Source organism: Loxodonta africana, chromosome 7 (genome assembly GCF_030014295.1).
Source record: "Loxodonta africana isolate mLoxAfr1 chromosome 7, mLoxAfr1.hap2, whole genome shotgun sequence".
NCBI lineage: Eukaryota > Metazoa > Chordata > Mammalia > Proboscidea > Elephantidae > Loxodonta > Loxodonta africana.
Window position 1 is genome coordinate 108073043 of NC_087348.1, and position 7421 is coordinate 108080463.

Below are 7421 nucleotides of genomic sequence, written 5' to 3' on the forward strand. Positions count from 1 at the left end.
GCGAGCTCTGGAGGTGGGCACGGGGGACTGTTAAGGTTTAGGCTCCAGGGCAGCCACGGGCCTGAGCAGGGAGCGCCTGGATCTCGGCCACAAAACTCCGCCGGGTCCCCGTCTGACCCAGGGTCCCCGCAGGTTTCCCGCATCTGAGTCCAGACACAGACGCCGCCGGCAGGTCACGTACCTGTGCGAACACCCGGACCACCACCTTCCAGCACCACTATTTCCTTCAAGAGCCTCCAGGCCCCCTTGGCACCGCCAGTCGCTCCGGACAGGGCTGTAAATTCCTAGAGAACCGCTCATTTCACGCCCTAAAGTCTCCCCGGGAGACCTTCCTGGCCGAGGGACGCTAAGGCCTTTCCTTGGACCCTCCTGAGATCAAGTCCTTGAGAGTGAGGAGCCCGCACCGAACCCCACGTTCCTGAGAGCCTGAGTCTGAAGCGTCGCCGTCCTGGAGAACCCCTTCATTGTCCCCAGGCTGGGACCACAGATAATGCCTTCCCACTGCTGCCCTGCTGCCTAGATGAAAACGCGCGATTTCTCCAGAGGCGGAGCTTGGTTCAAGCTGGCGAGAAGGTCTTCTGTACCTACCTAGCCTGGGAGCTCGTTTTGTTGGTGCTGGAGCCATCTAGGGTAGCTGGATGCTGGGGCCAGGGGCTGAACCTAACCTCCTTGAACTTGGCTGCCCTCTGCCCTGGACAAGGAAGGCGGGATCTCTGAGTCAGAGTCCAGCGGTGAGTGTTCACTGCCTGATCTGAGGACCAGCTTTACCCTTCCATACTCTCTTTTTCCATAGCTCAACTTAAACTTTTACTAATTTGTTTAATTTTTGGTAAAATAACTTCATAAAGATAAACGATAATCAATATGATTTACATTTTCAAAAGATAACAAAAATAGTTAAAAAGTGCAATTTATCTATATTTAAAAAAATAAAAACATATAAATTGCAAACAATAAATAAATTTTTGACATTGATTACAGGAGTAAAAATTCCTGAAAGAGGAGACTAGAATTGTTTTGAGACAGAAGAACTTTATTTCTGTTCTTTTCCTTCTCTTTTTGAGAAAACATGATATGCAGAAATAAGCTTGTGTACGTCCAGCGTCAGTGCTCTCAGTGGCAAAGTCGAATTCCTTTTTCTGGTCAAGGTTTTGATGCCTAAGAAAAACTACCTAAAGTATTTTCAGGTTCATTGCTTTTGTTATTGTGTGCCCTTGAGTCCATTATGACCCTGATTAAATATCCTCAAAAAAAGAGGTAACTTCGTGCACAAGAACTAAATACTATTGCTAATAACTGAATCGAGGCAAATCCATGTCATTTTTAACTGAGAGATGACTTCTATACTATCTGCAAACAGTACACATAGCCTTCAAAACTCTCACCATCAATGGACACCTAAAACTTACAGCCTTTCCGTAACCTCAAGTGTTCTATCTTAGGCGAGAGTGGCAAAACCAAAAAACCAAACCCACTGCTGTCAAGTCAATTCCGACTCATAGTGACCCTGTAGGGCAGAGTAGAGCTGCCGGCTAGAGCTTCCAAGGAGCGCCTGGCAGATTCCAGCTGCCGACCTCTTGGTTAGCAGCCATAACGCTTAACCACTAGCCACCAGGGTTTCCAGGAGACACTGGCAGGAGCCCTGAATACTGCACTGTAGCAGGTGACACTATTGATAATGGGCCATAGACCCCTGTCAGTCCTCTGGGGATTTGATGTGGCTGCTTTGGGGCTGGAGCCCTGGTGGAGAAGTGGTTAAGAGCTAAAGCTGCTAAGCAAAAGGTGGACAGTTGGAATCTACCAGCCTTTCCTTGGGAACTCTATGCGGCAGTTCTTCTCTGCCCTATAGGGTTGCTATGAGTAGGAATCCACTCGACAGCAATGGGGTTTGTTTTTTGTCCTTGTTTATTTATTTATTTGCTTTGAGCCAAAATAAAAGTTCTAGTTTTTTTTTTCTGGGAACACAATCTGTGGGCGGTGAGCTAAGGTGCCAGGTCTCTCACTCTTGGCTCTTGCCTTCTGCAGCAATCAGGAAAGGAACATGAACTGCCAGCTACAGAGAGCTGCCCTGTGTATGTGCAGAGGGGCACACTGGGAAACACTTGGGTGGGGGTTGCTTCCTGCCGCCAACACACGCACATGCAGGGATCTGGTTTCTTTTCTAAGGGCTTCTCCACTGTTCCCTATTCAGTCCTGCTTCCTGTCTCCTCTGGCATTGCTGAATGAGGCCATGCTGTATCCTCCTGCTGGATGCTAGTGGATATAGCAACATTCTCCAGGTCCCCATTTTGTAAGGACATTGTTCTCATAATTTTCCAGGAACATTTATAAGAGATGCAGATACCCTGTAGGTGGTGCCACACTGGTTCCCGGTGGTGAGGGCTCCAGGAGTCCTGGAACCCAGCATTGCCCCTGAGTCTGAGTCATATTCATCCCACTAGGCTCCTCATCCAGGGGATGATTTAGGACCCAGGATTAGGTGAGTCATCAACCACTCCAGCTAGCGCAAGACTACACTGTATCACCACAGTCCAGAGGAACCCATCAAAATTTTATACCCACATACCCTTTAATGCAGCGTATCATCTAGTTCAGTGTCCATTAAAGATGAGACTTGTAGGTTATAAAGGAAGGATGATTAAAAAAGAAAAATAAAATCTTTTTAGAAAGCTCAAGGATGGAAGCCAGTCTGTGGTGGGCAGAAGGGAGTGGCGGGAATTGCAACCCCTTTTGCCCATCCAGGCAGGGGCCTATTTATAGAAAATAGCACCCATGGCAGTTTGAAATTGCTGAGTGATCTTTCACAGCTGGGGCTGGAAACGGCAATGGCCAATAGGAGCTGCTCATTAGTGCCCCTCCTCAAGCAGCACCCAGGTCATGTGCTCTTCCTATCATACCTTAGTTACCCCTCAGCATCCAGGTGTAGTGCTCGGTTGCAGGATGAGGTGGTGGCTATTGTGCACCCAACCTCACACCCCCATGGTTTTCAAGACCCAAGCACTAAAGGAATGTTTGGGGGCCCAGGGAGCCTCACCTTGTGCCATCCCCTTCACCATCCCTGAGTAGATCAGGGAATGAGTCTTCATGATAGGCATTCTCCAAGTGAGGTCCTAAGATCCCCGGAAGTACATACAATCAGAATTATTTTTATCCTAATACTTGGGCATTATTTGCCTTTTTGACTTTTATTCCCTCGTGAAAGTAGGGTAAACATATACAGGGTTACATGACATAAGATGTCATAAAAGACTGGATAGACAAACAGATACGAGAATCTGGAGGTATTGTATTAAGCCTGACATTAAAGGGATTTGTTAAAAAGTTAAAAAATAAAAAAAAGCTGCTCATCTGATTAATATATTTATTGTTATGGTTTTAAAATATATGCTTATTTAAAAAAAATATTGTTACATATTGTAGTTTTACAAACGTTATTCTCAATGATTTAATAAAAAGTGTTTCATTTTTTCAGTTTTTGTTTCTAATACGGCAAACATTGACATTAAAAACCCTTTGGCTTAAAAGTTCCTTGGGTTCTCAATAATTTTTTATCAGCTTAATTGAGGTAAAATGTACATACCATGAAATTCACCAACTCAGTTTCTACAGTTTGATTATTTTTAATAAGTTCCTGTTAAATGTATTTGTACAGCCATCACAACATCTGTTTTTATAACACTTCCTTCCCTCCCTTCCTGCCCTTCTGCAGTCTATCCCTACTCTTACCCCCAGGAAACCACTGATCTTTCTCAGTAGTTTTGTCCTTTTTTAGAAACATCATAAACGTGTAATTATAGAATATATAACCCTTTTGTGTCTGGTTACTTTCATTTAACGTAATATTTTTGAGGCTCAGCCGTTTTTTTCGTGCATATCAGTAGTTTGCTCCTTTGTATTGTTAACTGGTATTTCACAGTATGAATGTATCCCATTTTGTTATCCGTTCACTAACTGATTGATACTGGATTGTTTCCAGTTTGGGGCCTTTATGAATAATGATGTTATGAACATTTTCATGCAAGTTTTTGTGCGGACATATGTTTTCATTTCTCTTGGGTGGATACTTACGGGTAAAAGTTCTGGGTTATTTGGTATATACATTTTTAATTTCTTAGGAACCTACCAAACTGCTTTTTTCTAAGTGGCTGTACCACTTTGTTTTGTTACTAGGAATCTATGAGTGTTCCAGTTCCTCCACATTCTCGTGAAAGCTTGGTATTGTCGGCCATTTTTATGTAAGCCGTCCCATTCTTTAACGTGTAGTGGTATCTCACTGTGGTTTTAATTTGTATATATGTTACTAATGAAGAATGATGTTGAGCATCTTTTATTCCTTGGTTCTTCTCCCTCTAACTACATTTACTTTCAATATTCGATTTAATTTAATATTCAGTATATGTCCTGATTTTCGTCCTTGGATCTTAGTACTCTGAAAAAAAAAAATTGAAATCTAGATCATCAAAAATGATAAAAGGGAATGAATTTAATAAAATACCCAGAAGTTTTGTGAAAATGTGATATTCCTGGCATAGGAAAGCCAGAGAGTTTGCCTAAACTCCAGTCGTACTGACAATACAGCATAACCTAGTTGGTTTATTTCTGGATTATGATGAGGTTTTGATATTAGGTAATTCACTAAAACAATTCCCAATGTTAATATGTTGTTGTTGTTATTAGGTGCCACTGAACTGGTTCTGACTCACAGCAATCCTATGCACAACAGAATGAAACACTGCCCGCACCCGTGCCATCCTCACCATCGTTGTTATGCCTGAGGTCATGGTTGCAGCCACTGTGTCAATTCATTGGTTGAGGGTCTTCCTCTTTTTCACTGACCCTCTACTTTACCAAGCATGATGTCCTTCTTCAGGGACTGGTCTCTCCTGATAACATGTCCACAGTATGCCTGGCTGTACTTCTTCCAAGACAAATTTCTTCATTCTTCTGGTAGTACATGGCATATTCAATATTCTTCACCAGCACCATAATTCAAAGGTGTCAATTCTTCTTTGGTCTTCCTTATTCATTTTCCACATTTCACATGCATATGAGGTGATTCAAAATACCATGGCTTAGGTCAGCTGTACCTTAGTCCTCAAAATGATATCTTTGCTTTTTAAACTTTAAAGAGGCCTTTTGCAGCAGATTTGGCCAATGAAATAAATATATCATTTGATTCCTTCATTGCTGCTTCCGTGGGTGTTGATTGTAGATCCAAGTAGATTGAAGTCCTTGCCAGCTTCAATATTTTCTCCATTTATCATGATGTTGCTTATTAGTCCAGTTGTCAGGATTTTTGTTTTCTTTATGTTGAGATCCAATTCTTACTGAAGACAGAAAGAAGTCTTTGATCTGCATCAGCAAATGCTTCAAGTCCAATTCACTATCAGAAAGCAAGGGGGTATCATCTGCATATTGTAGATTGTTAATGAGTCTTCCTCCAATTCTGATCCTGCATTCTTCTTCATATAGTCCAGTTTCTCAGATTATTTTCTCAGAGTGCAGATTGAATAAGTATGGTGAAAGGATACATCCCTGATGCACAACTTTCCTAACTTTAAACCACGCAGTATCCCCGTGTTCTGTGAGAAAGACTGTCTCTTGGTCTATGTACAGGTTCCTTATGAGCACAATTAAGTGTTCTGGAATTCCCGTTCTTCACAATGTTATCCATAATTTGTTATGATCCACAGAGTCCAATGCCTTTGTATAGTCAATAAAACACAGTTAAACATCTTTCTGGTATTCTACCATTGGTTTATGTAATATTCTCATTTCTCATCTGCATTTCTACAACGGGAGACTAAATAGCCTTTCTTACCTTCAGAACGGACTCTTTCCAATATGACTTCTAGTTGAATATGTTTGAAATACAAAGCTGAACATTATTACCCAGTTACTGTGACTTTTCTCCATCACCGTAGAAATAAAACTCGAATTATTCAATGTGACGTAGAAGTCCCTTTAAGGAGGCATTGATTCTCATTCTAAATGGTCTCTAGCACACTCATTCCCTGTGATCCACTATTACCCTATTGCTTGTAGTTTACCACTTCATGTTTTCTCCGGCCTCATTATTGTACTTGTGAGCCTCTGTCTGGTAAGTCTAGCCCTTCTGGGATAAATGTAGGTGTGCTTTAAAGCTGAGGAACAGCACTATCTCCACTGGGGCCCAAGGACGTGTCAACAGCCCTTTCTTTCTGGGTTTCCCTAGTCCCTGTGAGTTAGCTTTGGATGATATTATTACAGTGTGAACTAGATGCTGCCTTACATGGCTGTTATTGATACTACAGCAGTCATTTCAAAGAACCTATCTTGGTTATCTGTTGTCACTAGGTGTGCCTATCCAGGCTGGGAAATGACAAGTGCAGAGCTCTAGATGACAGTGATACCCAAACTTGTCTACACATTGCAATCATATGGAGAATTTCAAAATGTGCAGATGCCTATGCCCCATCCCTAGGGATCGTACATTAATTGATTTAGGGCGTGGCACTGGCTTTGTAGTGTTTAAAACATTTCAGGGTAATTGCAACATGCAGACGTGGTTCCTGGAAGTCCTGGGCATGTGCTAGGGAGCCATGATTTTTAAGCTAGTTCTGAAAAAGTTCATTTGACACATAGTCATGATACTAAACTGTGGCCCTCTTTTTAGTTTATGAGTGAAAAATAAGGGTCTGAGAGTTGCAGATAAGAAGTAGGGAATTTGTGAGAGAACATTCAACAGCTTGGAAAAACAGGCAGCTGAACATCCATAACCCAGGAGCATCCCTGAGTTGTTTAACTCTATCTGCATATGATAGAATGATTGTCATCCTTCATGTAACAGAGCAGAGAGGCTTCCCCAGGATCACCTGTCTTACCATTTCTCCTTGTCTGGACTTACTAACAAACTACAACAACCCAATGCCAACAGTCTCACATATGCTCTTCCCATAATGTCTGCTACTACAGTTAAGACCTGAGCTCCCCAGCAATATAATCACGGAATCCCGGGGAACTGATATGACACATGGTTTTATGGCTCTTATAAGCCTCGTATTTCTCAAAACCTCAGGTAATATTATGTAAATAAAGCCTCACTATTCACAGATTTGGTGTTGTGAATTCGCTTACTTGCTTAAATTTTCTTGTAACTCCCAAACTCACCGCTCCTTCTAGGTCATTCCCAGACAAACTGTAAGAGCAAATACAAATTAGAAGTAGGAAAGAAAGAGAGCGAGGCTTAATTCACCCTGCTGAGAAAGGGAAAAGACTCCCCGCTCCCTTTTCTTAGAGCATTTACTTTAGAGAGCTTGTAATCAATCAGGATTTTTTTATTTGGAAACTCTGTGGGGCAGTTCTACTCTGTCCTATTGGGTCGCTACGAGTCAGAATCGACTAGACTGCACTGGGTTTGGTTTTGGTTTATTTGAAAAGTA